Genomic DNA, 16,947 nt, shown 5'->3' with positions numbered 1-16,947 from the left:
CCCTAGTGTGACTCTTGATGATCGGGATTTCTTGTGCCATTTTTTGGAGTGTATCTTGGAGTGGAATCCCATATGTGATACCCCTTTCTTCTCCCCCTTCTTTGGTTATGGGCTTGGAGCTAAGGTCATCCTCATTGCTTTGATCTTGAGTATCCTTAGTCATTAACTCCTGGGTCAGGTTATGCTCATTTCGTTCTTCATCTATTGGACTTTCCAGTTGATTTCTTCTTGTGCTCCATGTCCTTTGTGGATGTTCTTCGGGTTTGGGCATAAGTTGTGATTCTCCTGAGTTAATCAGGTTGACATCATAATTGTTTGTCGAAGCGTATAGAGTTTTTGGTTTTTCTATGTCATCAGCCTCTTTCTTTCTGACACTTATTGTGCCATTGTCAATGAGGTCATGAACTCTATGTCTGGATATCGACATTCTTCAGTGCTATAGACATAGTTTTGATGCCAATCGTACCATCGAGATGTATCTCCTCCATGGAAAGGATGAATCTTAGCTGTTGTCGGTAATTCTATGAGTCTTACCTTAAGCAACTTCTTCATGACATCAATCATAGGCTCAGCAATGGGAGTGAATTCCCTTAGTTTGGAGGTTTGCATTCTCCATGTGGTAGAATGAACTTTGGCATTTTCTGGTGAATGGTTTTCAAAAGGGTTTTTTTTCTTGATCATGTCCACCTCTCCATCTTGAGAAAGTTTTTCGTTTATGGCTTTATCTTCCTTGTCACTCGTGTTAGTGAGCCACCCCATTTTAAATCTGGAAATGCTATGGGTTTATGAACCCTAATGACCAAACTTAACCTAGTAAACCCAAATCAATAATTCAAATAGCCTACCTTGTGATCTGGAATCTGTTTGCCTGCCCGAAACCCTGAAGAAACCCTATTTTGACCCAAATTTCTGTAAATACCCTATTTTACCAAAACAATCATTAAAAATAGTCAACAACTTATTTTTGTCCCAAATTTTCTCTTAGAGCTTCACAAGAGGCTGAGGAACACATCTGAAAAGAAAAAAAATCAAATTCGACAAGTTTTGGTTTGAGCGACACGGGGCATGCCGCCCAGATTCGAGACCCTCAAACTTTGACTTTCTGACCGGGGATTTGCTTGTTACACATGCTTATCCTTCCCAATGAGTTTGAACACCCATAAGACCTCTTTTCATGGTCATTTTGAGGGGAATGAGGCTTGAGACGAGAGAGAAAAAACCCTAATGATAAAGATTAGAAACCCTAGAGAGCTACAGAAGAGGGAAATCTTAGAAAAAAACTCAAATAGAAAACCCTAATCTAAGCCTGAGAACACTAGTTATAAGCCATTTCTAGGGTACAACCACCCTACCACTACCAGAGACTTGCTGATCGACATCTGGACCAAACCGGTTCTGATACGGGCAAGCCCGGGCCATCCGGCTCGGTCCGGTATTCTCTTCACCTTCATTTCCTCTTTTCTTTCATTGTATTTATTTTATTTAATCTGGCCTTGATTTTTTTTGATTGAAAATCGTGTTTTGAAATACTTCGGATCACGCTGGCACCACCACATATTTGAGAGCAGATCTACTCGTTTCTAGGCAGATCTGATCTCATATCTAAATTCGATTGTTCCCACCTTCTCTATTATTTCTTTTCATTTTATTTTTAATTATTTTAAAGTGTCAAATCAGAGTGATCTACTTTTGCAAATCGCTCTGATTTTTCACATTAAACAGTTTGGCGCCCACCGTGGGGCAAAGCAAGCGTGTTCCGAGCATCAAAATTTCAAAAATCTCATAATATTTTGAAACTTTCAATAATGTTCTAGGTACCATTTTGTAACTGTTCCAAAATTTTTAGGTCAAAATAAAATATTTAAATATACAAAAAAAATATTTTTCTATTAGATCTACAGTCCCCTCTTTCGCTTTATTTTAATTTTTTTTCATCAAAAACATTTATTTTCTCTTTCTCCAAGCTCACAGTAAGCTTATTTTATCAATATCTACAAGAAAAACAATAAAAAAATAAAAACATAATAATTTTTTGGGCGACACTAGGCATGCTGCCCAGGTCTAGGGCGACACGCTCTCTGGTTCCCCCCGTCGCCCAATTCAGAAGTTTTTGAAATTTTGGAGGATGAGTCCTGGGTCTCTTTTGTGGTCGTTCACAAAATTTCAGAGCAAAATAAATTCTTCCAAAATACCAAAAAAGTATTTTACTTGATACATGTATGTTCTATCTGTTGTTCTTCTGTTTCGCTTTTTTTAATTTTACTTCATCAAACAGTCTGATTTTTCTGCTTTTGCACGTTTTAGTAGCCATATTTCATCAAGATCAACAAGATAAAAAATAAAACATAAATAAAAAAAAAAATTTGGGTGACACGACCCGTGCTGCCCTATCACAGAGGTCCCAGAAAACATCTAGGACCCCACAGGCCTGTTCCAGAGCCTTTTTTGTGCTTGTTCACTAATTTTTGGCTTAAAATAAAATTTTTATAAATACCTAAAAAGTATTTTTCTTTTCTGCTTCAGGTAGGTCTGCTCTATTCTTGACTTTCTGATTTCATTCTAATTAGTTAATTCATGTTTTTCTTGCTTTCACCACCTTAGTTTAACTGTGTTTCATCAAACTTAAAAAAGATAAAAAATTTCAATTAAAAAAAAAAAAACCAAAGAATACCTAGGCCGTGTCCCGTTCAAATCACCCTATACCTAGGCCGTGCTCGACTTAGCACAGACTGTGCCTGGTTTCACTGCTTTGACCATACATTCTTAGGGGTTCCTCACCCCTCCATCTATATTGTGCCTCAAGCGAGTTTTGCCTCAAAGCGCGCATCGCTAGGCGCGATCAGCGTCTAGCGCTCACTTGTTTTCTTTCTTATTGTGTGCTTGTCTGCTTGACTTTATTTTCATTTGCGTGCTTCTTTACACAGGCTAGCACACACCGACCGGGAATCTCGAAAAACCAGAAAACAAATTTTTCGAAAACCCCTAAAATATGCGTTAACAGTGTGAGGGAAACCCAGCTTTGAGGGTTGAGGCGGTTGGGATTCGTGTAACTTTAACTGTGAGCGCCCCTTCGTAATCCTTTGCCTCAAAGCAACTCCGCGTATAGTAGGACTTGGAAAATCCTATAATAGGAGTCCAGGACCTATGCGGGGACCTATATCAGCCTAGCCGCATTTCAGTAATTAGGAACCCACTCTAAAGCCAAGCCTACCTATAGTATTATACTAGGTCAAACTTTTTCGTGTGCTTGCTTATTGATCTTAGGTCTCAGCCTGAATCTGTTTTTGGTCCGAGCTGAACCCTCTGGGTCTAGGTTCAGACTTGTACCCAGCCTAGCCCAGGTCCGAACCATATTTTGCCTAGGTCTGAACTTAAGCCCCTTGTGGTCCAAGCCGAAGGCTCGTTCTTAGTTCATCTTTGATCCAGTCCAGGTCCATTCCTGCCCTGGTCATTAAAACCCTCTGGGTCCAGGTTCAGACTTGTACCTAGCCTAGCCCAGGTCCAAACCAAGTTTCGCTTTGGTCTGAACTTAGGCCCCTCTTGGTCAGAGCCAAAGGCTCATTCCTAGTTCATCTTTGATCCAGTCTAAGTTCATACCTGGCCTGATCATTAAAACTCTCTGGGTTAAAGTTCTAGCTTATACGCAGCCTAGCCCAGATCCGAACTAGGTTCACACCCAGGTTCGAACCTAGACCCCTTTTTGGTCTGAGCCGGGCTCATGCTTAAACCTACTTTTATCCAGTCTGGGTCCACACTCGGTTTGATTATCATAGCCCTCTAGGTCCAAGTTTAGGCTTGCACCCAGCTCAGTCCAAGTCCGGACCAGGTTTGCATCCAGGTCCAAACTTAGACCCATTATTGGCTCGAGCTGAGACTCGGACTTACCTTGTCTAGATCTTTGTCTAGGTTCTAATATAGGTCTAAGCTTAGAGTTACCTCTAGGGTTGGATTAGGCTTACCCTAGTTCAGAGTCTAAACCAAAACCCGTTGAGTCTAGATTCCAAACTAATTTTAGCCTAGTTGTCACTCAAGGTTGGCCCCTAGAGTTAGGTTACGTCTACCCTAGGCTGTCGAGTCTAGATCTTACCCAAGTCTGATTCTAGAACCCTACCAAGGGCGATCACCATGTCAGTCACCCAAGGTGATTATGATGACCACTCCATGGCTGACTCTAAACTGTACCTTCCCAAACCTAGGGATCCGTATGTCGCAATCCTTTGGGATTACAACCAGAACTCAGGCCAATCCATTATCCATCATCCAGGTCTTCAAATAGAAGCCGAGTCCCAAGGATCCACTCCTAACCCTAAGCACTGTATGGTCCGAAAACTTGGCTCCGCTCAAAAAACATTGAACAGCCAGGGGGTCTTGCCAGGCATTGTCGTACAGGGAACCTTACGTAGCCATAGTAGGAGCCGTGTGACCTTAGGCAACCAAAGCAGGAGCCGTGCAAGGGAAGAAGTTCACCATGTATCTAATGATGCCCAGAAGTTGCACCAAGATAAACTTGGGGCTCAGCGGTCTCAAAATCAAGAACCATCTAGGTCTAGGGGATCTAACCCAACCTCAAGCCACCGTAGTACAGCCCACGATGTCTTGAACACTATACACAGCCGAGGCGTCAATCTAGACCAACCCTTAGGCGAGATAGTCATCCAGATTGCCCTCAAAAGTCTAGTTGACTTAGGTTATACAGTTCATGCCCCAGTTCATGGGCTGGTCCAAAACCAACCTAATAGCATAGGTCAACCCATAGCACATCCGAGTCTGATGATTCTTTAATCGGTCCCTCCTATGTATCCAGTCCAACCAACCATGTAGTTTTTGCCATCGGTGGTGATGCTTATGGGTCAGTATGCCCCTCAAGGGCAAATGTGTCAAACTGCCCCGGTAACCGCGGCTCATCCATCACAGGCCCAAGCCGGCCAACATTTACCCCAAGTCTCGACTCATCAGTCTATGCTTGGGAACCCACCAACCGGCGGGCCTACTCTCATGCCGAATACCCAACAAGAAGGCACCTTAAAAACGATACAAGATATGCTCATAAGGATGGGTATGCATGAAATCCTACCCCCAAAGGCCTATGTTCATGAGACCCTTGGAGGCATGAAAGACCTTCCCCCTGGGTTTGTCATCCCAGAGTTTGAAAAAAAAATCAATGGGAAGAATGACCCAGATATTTACATCAACGCGTAGCTCCCCTCCATCCAAGCCTTGCGAGACAGGTCTAACCAGTTGAAGGCTCGGTTTTCACAAACTTTGACTTGTGAGGCTTTAAACTAGCATCGGAGAATAATGACTGCTCAACCATACATAACTCCTGACGAAATGTTCAACTAGTTCGTCTCTCATTACGGTGGGTCGACACCAAGATCTCTTTCCCTGAGCGAGCTCAGTAAAATCAAACAAAACCCAGGAAAATCCTTCGAGGATTTTATCGATCGATTCCGCGAGGCGGTGATGCGGGTCATCAAATGTCCACTTACGGACCCAGCTAAAATCTTCATGGCCTTAGAAAATGCAACTCTTGAATACATGACCTTCTTTAGCCAGGGACTTATCCCCCACTCTTTCGGCTCCATGATCGAGCGGGTGGCACGACAGGAAAGGGTGAGAGGGACACCTCTCAGTACTAGGCCCGATAACAAACCCATCACGACTCCCCAGGATAAAAATAAGAGTGCCGACAAGGGGAAAGTTTTCCATCACCTTAATGAAATTGTCGTTAATGGATCGGCTCGGGGTTCAGCCACCCAGCACAATAATAGGAATCAAAATCGAAGGGGTCAGCCTAGAGCAAACACTCAAAATAACAATCGAAGGCGAGAGGACAACTTCATTCCTCTCAAAGACCCATTAAAAAAAGTGTTGGAGTTACTCTTGAAGAAAAACATGGTTCAACTCCCGCCACCATCTGAACCACCATTTGAGGTTAAGGATAAGAACAAATGGTGCAAATGGCATAGAAACCACGTCCATGATACCCAAAACTATTTCTACTTGAAGCAGATGATTCAAGGACTAATAGGGGCGACATCACTGTCAGACCTAGAAATCAACCTGTTGAAGAACCTAATCAAAAGATGGGTATCTTCACAAACCCTCTCCCCAAAAATAATGCCACAACGATCGAAGAAACAGGAGCTCCGAGTAACTCAAAGGAGGATGTTATCATTCACATGATTGAAAACAGAGACGAAGAAGATGATCCCAGCCAATTCATATTTGCTTGTGATCATCATCTCCAAGAAGTTGAAGAAGATCTTTTGAGTCTTCTTAGAGGAAACTATTCGTCCCCGAACTCTAATGATCCTCTTAAGTGGGACCAGTATGACCAAGATGATGCCCTCAAGATTGAAATGGTCAAAGCTGATGAAAAGGGATCATCTTCCAAAGAAGGGGCCAACACCCCGAGGTCTCCCATTACTCTCGTTAGGGCTGACTCTATCGAGCTCCAGGCTGGCAAAATTGATTCCTTAACCCAAAGAGGTCAAGTGTTCAAACCCACCCAATTGATGGCGGACACTCTTGATGAAAGAATAGGAGCCACTTCAATAGCCAAACCATCAGCAAGGGTTGTGGATCATGAACCTAATAAAAGAACTCAAGGATCTGCAACTACCTATGATCTACCGACTCATCTAGGGAAGATACAGGCTCAAATCTCCATCTTGAAGCTACTTGCAAATTCATCGGCATATAGAGCGCAAATCGAAAAGGTTCTTGCTAAGACCCACATCCCGCGCAACAGACAACCGGATCAGTTATGCGGGATGATCAACCAACTAATGGCATCAACAACAATCATATTCACGGATGATGACATCCCGGCTAATGTCAATCGCTTTCATGTCCAGCCTCTTCATATCACTATTTTCATGAAAAGATATGAGATAAAGAGAGTGTTGGTTGATAATGGGGCATCCTTGAATATATGCCTTATGAAAACGGTGAAAAAGATAGGAAAAAGCCTAGATGACTTCGAGCCGTGCCAACTAACTATCGCCACATACGACGGGACCAAGAGGCAAGCTGAAGGCATATTGCCTCTTACACTCAAGATCCGTCTTACGATCCAAGTGATAAAGTTTTAAGTCTTAGACATTAAACCTTCATTCAACATGCTGCTAGGCAGACCATGGCTACATGAAAACCTTATGGTCACCTCAACACTCCATCAATGCCTCAAATTTCCAACAAAAAATGGTGTTCCAAAGGTTTTTGCCAACCCCCCTTCTTTTCTTAATCTTAGCGCACACAGCGAAAAGCTAGCCGTAGGGGTCGAGCTCGGGAAAATCCCACTCGCTTCCTTCGAGCAAGCTGATTGTGCCACATTACACCTAGAGGCTGGCGACCCCGTTCCTCAAATTTTACAAACTTCCACATCGATGGATGAGATTATCCATTGCCAATATCGATACGGCTTCAAGTCCTTCGAAGCCTGGCACATACTCTTCTCCCAAGGCTTCCAACCTGGTCATAGTTTGGGAAGTCAAGAGCAAGGTGGAAAGGAAGCGATCTCTGCATCACTTGAAGCCCAAACTGAAAAAGGGGATCGAAGAGGGCTCGTACTCTCACCCTATTTTAAAGCCAGATAAAGCCTTCAATCCCTCTGTGCTTCTTATCAGGGAGCATTCAAAGCCTCGATCCATGCCCGTCTTCCAAAACGACTGAAAATGATCCTCGAATCCCCATCTAGGGATAGTCCCTCTCCACATCTCAGCACACACATGGACTAGGAATTGAAGACCTATTTGCTGACCTAGATCTGGAGGAGGTGTGCACAGTTGGCCCTAACACAGCCAAGGGTGCTCATCCACCAACACCAACCCAGTGACAAAAATTAGTCGATCATTCCTTTATCTAGAGAATCCCTGGAAGCATACTAGTGACACCTTCAAGTCCTGATGCCAAAAAATGGATAGGCGTGGGGTGGTTATCTAACCACCCTGCACGTCCAGTCCCTAGCATTTCTCTCGCACCTTTTCCAATAATTCAAAAACCAATGAAAATTCAAAACATGATAAAGCTGATAATAACGAAAAAGAATTTTAAAAAATGGCTCTCACTTAAGATAGCCCAATAACGGTGCATAATACACGAGACGATGAATTGGACGACCAAGATGAAGATCAAGAGAGTCAAGAGTCTAAAGAAATCTCTCAACTTGAGGAACTTACTTCCCATGTTGAGTAATTTCTGAAGTCAAGAGTCAAGAGTCCGAAGAAATCATCGAAGAGACGATTGACGTAAACCTAAGAACTGAGAAAAACCCAAGGTTAATTAATATTGGAACCTCCTTATCTTCTGAGGAGCGGGAAAATATGATTTCCTTTCTCAAAGAATATTGTGATGCCTTCGCTTGGTCATACGATGATATGCCAGGGCTTGATCCCACATTGGTGCAACATCACCTAATATCCAATGAAGGGGCTAAGCCTGTAAGACAGAAACTCCAACATCAAAAGACACACCTCAAGCTCAAAATTAAAGAAGAAATTGACAAATTGCTCAAGGCGAGGTTCATTACTCCCGTCGATTATTCAGAATGGTTGGCCAACATAGTGGTCGTACCCAAGAAAGACGGGAGGACCCGAGTGTGTGTTAATTATAAAGACCTCAATAAGGCATATCCCAAAGACAATTTTCCATTATCAAACATAAATGCCTTGGTCGACAACACTACAGGTTACGAGATGTTGTCATTCATTGACGACTTCTCAGGTTACAAAGAAATCCTCATAGCAGAAGAAGACCAAACTAAGATGTTATTCATAACGGAATGGGGATCCTACTATTACAAAGTCATGCCCTTCGGTCTCAAAAATGCAGGAGTAACCTGTCAACGGGCAATGATTAACATCTTCCAAATGCATACTATGGAAGACTATGTCGACGACATTCTGGTCAAATCAAAGACCAGATCTGATCATCTCACCAACCTGAAAACCATTTCAAAAGACTTTGCAAACATCAACTCAAACTCAATCACAAAAATGTGCCTTTGGAGTTGAATTCGACAAATTACTAGGCTTTATAGTAAGCCAAAGAGGCATTGAGGTGGACCCATCCAAAATACGAGCCATCACTGAAATGCCTCCTCCCCGAAACATCAGAGAAATCCGTGGGCTTCAAGGTCGCATACAAGCCATAAGGCGTTTCATTTCACCACTGACAGATAAATGCGCACCACTCAATAAACTCCTTAAGAAGGACATCGCATTCATATGGGACAATTTTGCCAAGAAGTGTTCGATCAAATCAAGGAGTACCTCACCAAAATCTCCCATCCTTAATCCTCCTAGTCCAGATAAACCCATGTTTCTATACATATCAGTGAAAGACAAGACCATGGGGGCAATGTTAGAACAATATAACGACCATGGAAAAGATCAAACGATATACTATACCAACAAAATTGTGGTCGACTACAAGATAAGATCAATGGATGTGAAGAAACACTGCTTAACGCTTGTGTGGGCCATGAAGAAACTAACACATTATGTCTTATCTCATTCATTCAAGCTCATATCAAAAATTGACTCACTCAAGTACTTATTGGAGAGGCCAGTCCTCAACGGACGTTTGGCGAAGTGGAGAATGCTATTGAGCGAGTTGGAGATCAAGTATGTCACTTAAAAATAGGTCAAATGACAAGCCATTGCTGACCACTTAGATGAACATGCTCTGCCAGACAATATTCCCGTTAACACAAATCTCCTTAATGAGAACCTCTTCACAATTGAGAACTCAATTTGGGAGCTATACTTCGACGGTGCAAAGAACGAATGCAGGTCAGGTATAGGAGTCATACAATGCTCACCCAAGAAATTTTTAATGCCAACAGCCATTAGGTTGAATATCCCATGTACCAATAACATTGCAGAATATGAAGCCTTAATAGTTGAGCTCGAGAACGCCATGGGAATGAAAATCCTGCAAATACGAGTGATTGGTGACTCCTTACTCATCATAAACCAAGTTCAAGGGATTTGGAAGGTGAATGAAGAAAAGCTTAAACCTTATCAAAAAAAAGGTGGAAAAGATGATCCCATATTTTAAGAAAATCGCCTTCCAGCATGTGACTAGGGAAAATAATCAATTCGCCGACACCCTTGCAACCCTTACTTCAATAGTCGATATTCCCCCAAAAATCACCATGCTCCCATTTTATATCAGAAACAAACATGACCCTTCCCCACCAAGTATCGTAAAAGAAATAGAGCAAGAAAATGAGAATGATGGGGAAGTGTCTCTCGTGGCTTCAAATGCACTAGTTAAGTCAAAACCATGGTTCCATGATGTTATGTCCATGCTAAAAGGTGAGTTATACCCCGAAAGAGCCACCACAAAGGATAAAGAAGTCCTTCGAAGGTTTTTGATGGGATTCTTGGTAAGAGGTGACCTCCTGTTCAAGAAATCCTTCAATGACATCATTGTACGATGCCGAGATTAACCAGAAATTCACCAAGTATTGCAGAGCTGCACAATGAAGGAGGTAATTTTGGGACAGCCGCCTTAGCTCAAAAAATCAGGCACCAAGGCTATTACTGGACCACCATGGCCGAAGACTGTTGGAAGTTCATTAAGACTTGTCCCAAATGTCAACTCAATGGAGACCTCATACATGCACCATCCGTATCACTCAACTCAACACCGCCCGTATGGCTCTTCGGCATGTGGGGTCTTGATATCATTGGAATGATATCATCAAAAGCCTCAAACGACAACCGTTTTATATTAACGGCTACATAATACTTCACCAAATGGGTAGAGGCCGCATCATTTGTTAAAATTGAAGGCAAACATGTTGCCCATTTCATAGAGAATAATATCATATTCAGATTCGTTCCTGAGTCAATCAACACTGACAATGGATCCATCTCAAAAATGAAAAGGTCACTAAGGAGTGCAAAAGGTTCAGGATAACACAGAACTTCTCCACACCTTACTACCCTCAAAGAAATGGAAAAGCGAAGGCCACATCAAAGGACTTCTCAGAATAATATACAAAATAATAGAAGGCAGGAAAGATTAGCACAAAAAGCTAAATGACGCCCTATGGGCCTACCGGACAACTAAGAAGACTCCTACTGGCATGACCCCATACTCATTTGTGTATGGTATGGAGGCAGTGCTACCTATCGAGATTGAGTTACCATCTCTCTGAGTTCGTATTCATAAAAATTCGGATGGGGAACAAAAGATCGAAGCATGAATCGCTGCCCTCATTAATTTGGATGAAAGATGACTACAAGCGACACAAAATATCGTTGCATATCAGCGTAGGGTCGAGAGGGCATACCAAAGAAACGTTGTTCCTCGACAATTCAAAGAAGGAGACATGGTACTCAAGAAAATCTTCCACATTCCAGCAAATCCACACCCTTTAGGCAAGTTCAAACCTAATTGGGAGGGGTCATTCGTAGTTATCAGAGTGCATGCAGGCAATTCTTATAAAATAAAAAATCAGGAGGGGTACGAACTCAACGACCCCATTTATACAATATATCTCAGAAAATACTACCCGTAACGAACTAAAAAATGTGGTGAAAACCTGAAAAGGCAACACAAAGAAAATAATAATAATAAAAAAAAAAAAAATGGATGTGGTGAAAACCTGAAAAGGCATCACGGGTAAAAGAGAGAATAAAATCTCCAAGAGGGAACTTTCTATACAAAACACTCAAGTACAAATGAGTACTTACAAGTTCCAATAATACTGCACAAGCAGACCCTGAGGATGAAGACTCCTCCTAAATCATGCAGGTTCCCAACATAACCAACTCAGAAAGATATAGGAGGTGACATGAATGGAAAACTAAAGTGATTTCGACGAACCCTGGAAAACGTTGAGACCCTCCAAGAGGAAAGACAACTTCGTGATTTCTAAGTTCTCACGATCCCAAAAGGGAATCCTTTCATCATCTTTGGGTAGACTATAACAAAGAAAATAACCACCAAAGGGACCACATGTAGCAAAACTGTAAGGCCCATCCCTTTCGAAAATGTTGTTTCAATTTGATTGTTAAAATCATCGATTTTCAAAAGGTTTCTCTTTTTATAAGGGACTTCCTCCAACACTACAAGAGGATAAATTGTTAGTCACGTTGGCCTCGCTCTCGAAGACAACTTCTTATGCCTGTTATGAAGGCTAGAAACTAGCCAATCACTCCATGGTTGTATGAGTATAACTACCAAATACCACATATCAAAGATGGGTGAACCTCGCCAATGACGATATTGGCTAGTCTGGGAGTGTTTTTCTCTTGACTGGATCTCCTGAGGCAAAATGGGGCAAGCTCATCCCTATGTGTGCGTTCGAGATAAAACCCTACAACTAAGGGGATGAATGTGTAAAAATTCAGCTTAAAGAGGTGTGTGCACGGAAGGTGTTTTATTTTGTATCATTGATCAATCGCACACATGCAAGTTAAAAAAAAAAAAAAATAATAGAGAAAAAGAAAGATCAATCAGAAAAAAAAATAATTTTCTGATCCTAATTTCATTAATTGAAATGGGCTTATTACAGGCTTTCATGCCATCAAATTTGGAATTGTGACTAAAGTTCCAATTATCCCAATGGACTTTAACAAAACTACTGAAAATAATGGTCATCGTGAGATCAACCCATTTTCAAAATATATATAAAAAAAAGGGTTCTATTTTGAGGGGGCGACACACCTAGTGTCGCTCAGCCCTCTTTCTCCCCTATGTGGGGCAAATAAAAAAAAAAAAAAAAAAATGTTTGGGTGACACACTTAGTGTCGCTCGGGCTACACCACTGGTGTCGCCCATGATCTTTTTTGTCTTTGTTTTATTTTGATAAAGAAAATAAAAAAATAAAAATTTTTGCTTGGCGGCATGTCTCGTGTCGCCCAGGCGACACACCTTGTGTCGTCCGGGCGACACGGTCCGAGTTGCCCAATCTGATACAAAAAAAAAAAAAATGCTTAGCGACATGTCTCGTGTCTCCCAACTTGATACAAAAAAAAAAAAAAAAATTGCTTGACGGCAGTTCTCATGCCACCTGGGCGACACGGTCTGTGTCACCCAACCCTCTTTACATCCTTATTAAAAAAAAAAAAAAAGTTTTTGTGGGCGACACAACCTGTGTCGCCCAACTAAAATTTTGTTTTCACCCCACAACTAAGGCAACTAAAAAAAAACAAATTTTTAGTGGGCGACATGCCCAGTGTCGCACAACTCTTTTCTCACCTCATTAAAAAAAAAAAAAAAGAGGTGTTTTCTTTGGGGGACACTAGTAGTGTTGCCCAAGTTTTTGTTTTTGGACAAAACTGCCCCTCTCAAGATTTGAGTCCTTGGGGTCAATTTTTGGGTTTTTTTTTTTAAAAAAAAATTCCATATGCTCCTCGGTGGCATGCGCCTAAACTGTCAACCGGCTTCAAAATCTTTTGCTCCTTGATTGCATGAGTCTAAACTACCAACCAATTTCAGAAAAATCTTTTTCTCTATGGTGGCATGAGTCTAAACTGCCAACCAGGATTCAGATCGTCAAACTCATGCAACATTAAAAGACCAGCTAACATGTCAAACTCGTGCGACATTAAAAATTCGAGCTAACACGTCAAACTCGTGCGACATTAAAAAAACCGAGCTAATACGTCAAACTCGTGCGACGTTAAAAAGTCGAGCTAATACGTCTAACCCCGTATGACGTAAAAGGTTGGGCCATCGAGCTCGACGTCAAACTCATGCGACGTAAAAGAGCCGAGACATGTACTGTCTATCCCCGTATGATGTAAAAGGTCGGGTGTATGGTCCATTGCTGCATGACGCTAAACTGCTTAGAGGGCTCTATGGTTGTAGGATTTAAAATTGTTAACCAACCCTGTTTTTCGAAATATCTTCCTCTTTTCAAAATTTTCATTTTCTGTCTTGTATTTTCAAAAACGTTAATTTCTTTGTTAAAATCATAGCCTGTATCTACTCCAGGTTATGTGTCAAATCCCTTCCTACATTCAAAAATTTGTAAAAAGACTTGTAAAAACGAAGGAACTTGGACACACGTATACGATGAACACCGCGTTGCTGCGATGATGCGTTGCTGCCTAGCCTCTCTATTCAAAATTGCTCAAACAAGTCTCGTCCTATAGAAAGCCTTTTCTTATAGACAGACTTAGGAAACCCTAAGGAAATCAAATAAATTGCCAGACTTGAAAATTTTCAAACTGAGAAAACCCCTGAGGTCAAGTGGCATGGCTTTAAAATCCACCTCTAGTTTCAAGATTGCGTAGCTCGCCGAAACCTCACGCTGAAAACCCTAGGATGAAAATGCCCTAGGTGGGTGAGCATGGGATGCAATGGCTTGGAGGGATAGTTGGTGTGCCATCTGCTCATGTGACATCGGGATGACATTCATCTTTGACATTCTCCTGCCCCTCGAAGGATAGGGAGCATCAGAGAGTCTACTGTTGCTACTCACCTGTCCCTCGAAGGAAGAGGAGTGCATGTTCGCCTGCCCATCGAAGGACAGGGAACGCCAGAGTGTCTACTTCTTTGCCACTCACCTGTCCCTCGAAGGACAAGGAGTGCCAAAGAGGGGCAAATGTAGACACCCCATTTTAAATCTGGCAAATTATGTGGTTTTCTTATCCCTTAGGACCACACTTAACCTAGTAAACCCATATCCATAGTTCACATAGCCTACCTTGTGATCCAAAACTAGTTTGCCTGCCTGGAACCCTACAGAAACCCTATTTTGACCCAAATTTCTACAAATGCCCTGTTTTACCAAAAAACTCATTAAAAATAGTAAAACAATCTGTTTTGACCCAAATTTTCTCTAAGAGCTTCACAAGAGGTTGAGGAACACATCTGAAAAGAAAAAATTGAATTTCGATAAGTTTTGGTTTGGACAACATGGGGCGTGCCACCCAGGTGACACGACCCGTGCTGCCTGGGCGACACGACCCGTGCCACCCAGCCTTGGGTGACATGGGGCATGTCGCCCAGGCGACATGACTTGTGCCACCCTGGCGACATGCCCCGTACAACTCAGGTGACATGACCCATGCCGCCTAGATCCGGGACCCTCAACTTTTGACTTTTTTACCGAGGATTTGCTTATTACGCATGCTTATCCTTCCCAACGAGTTTGGATCCCCATAAGACCTCTTTTCGTGGTCATTTTGAGGGGAAGGAGGCTTGAGATAAGAGAGAAAAAAACCTAGAGATAGAGATTAGAAACCCTAGAGAGCTGCAGAAGAGGGAAATCTGAAAGAAAAATTCAAAGAGAAAACCCTAATCTAAGCCTGAGAACCCTAGTTATAATCTATTTTTAGGGCACAACCACCCTACCACTACCAGAGACTTGCTGATTGACATCTGGACCAGAAGGGCAAAGGAACCGGTTCTAATACGGGCGAGCCCTCGGAGGCTCGGGAAGCCCGAGCCATCTGGCCTGGTCCGGTATTCTCTTCTCCTTCATTTCCTCTTTCCTTTCATTGTATTTATTTTATTTTGATCTGGCTTTGATTTGTTTTGATTGAAAATCGTGTTTTGAAATGCTTTGAATCACACTGGCTCCGCCACAGAACCGAGAGCAGATCTGCTCGTTTCTGGGCAGATCTGATCTCAAATCTGAATTCGATTGTTCCCACCTTCTATTATTTCTTTTCATTTTCATTTTCATCAGTTTAAAGTGTCAGATCATAGTGATCTATTTTTGCAGATCGCTTCGATTTTGTGTTGTAAACACCATCTTCTTTGAAAAATCTTCCATGAGCTTAACCCTTAGGCATTCAAGGAGTTTAATAAGGGGCTTCCCCCCAGCGTTTAATATCCACTTGTTATATGATTCAGATATGTTCGATGTAAGATGATTGTATCTACACCCCTGAAAATATGTGTTTGCCCAATATTTCAGATGTTGTAACATGATCCAGTCATATACCTCAACATTTACACTCTTAATCTTTATCATGCACTCATAGAAGTCTGTTATAGACAATGCACATGCAGCTTTCCAATAAAGCTTTATGAGCGCCAAATTTCTATAGTCATTTTTAAAGTTATCGGCAAGGTGATTCATACAATAGCCTTGTTCACTGGTTGGAAATACTTTTTCAATTGCGACTTGTAACTCTTTTTGACGATCTAATACAATAGTTAATGCTGGCAAATCAGGCCTCTCGCAAAATTGCTCATTAAGAAGCTTTAGAAACCAATTCCAATTTGATGTATTTTCACTCTAAACCACTACATATGCTATATGAAATATATTTTCATTAGCATCTACCCCAATTGCAGCCAATAGTATCCATTTGTATCTTCCCTTAAAAAATTTCCCATCTAGTCTTATTAGTGCCCTACAACCAAATATAAACCATACAAACATGGACGATTGCCTATAAACACGCTCAAATCTATCATGATTATCTATTTGAATAATGGTCACGGTTCCTGAGTTAGTGATTTGATTCTTATGAAGGTATTTAACGAGATCCTCGTATGCCTTCACATGAGTACCATCATTTATCTCTTATGCAACCTCTTTGCCTTGCCATGCTTGTTGGTAATATAACATGACACCGTGATCATGTTGTATATTATTAACCACATCTTCAGGTGTCAGATTGGGCATATCATTCAAACAATCTTTGATCTTGCTTGCCACCCAGTGGCTTTGGGCAAACAGCTGATGAACCCTACCTATTCCACAGGCACATGAGTGCATATCTAAAAACTTTTTCACCTTGAAGAAGTTTGTTGTATTAACCCTCCAATAGTGCACTTGCCATGAACACCTATCTACAGCACACCTCGCCCATACACATCTCACCACGCTTTTTATAAACTTCATATTAAAGTATTGTAATATGGCATAATCAATAAGGTGATTACGACATGCCTGTATGTCATCAAAATTTTGACCCTCTCGAAGTACAACTTCGTAACGGTTATTCCTAAAGGGGCTTTCTA

Source organism: Amborella trichopoda, chromosome 13 (assembly GCF_054954075.1).
Source record: "Amborella trichopoda isolate Santa Cruz 75 chromosome 13, AtrichopodaSantaCruz75HAP2 v2.0, whole genome shotgun sequence".
Classification (NCBI taxonomy): domain Eukaryota; kingdom Viridiplantae; phylum Streptophyta; class Magnoliopsida; order Amborellales; family Amborellaceae; genus Amborella; species Amborella trichopoda.
The sequence above is the reverse complement of the archived record's forward strand: the minus strand, read 5'-3'. Positions refer to the sequence as shown.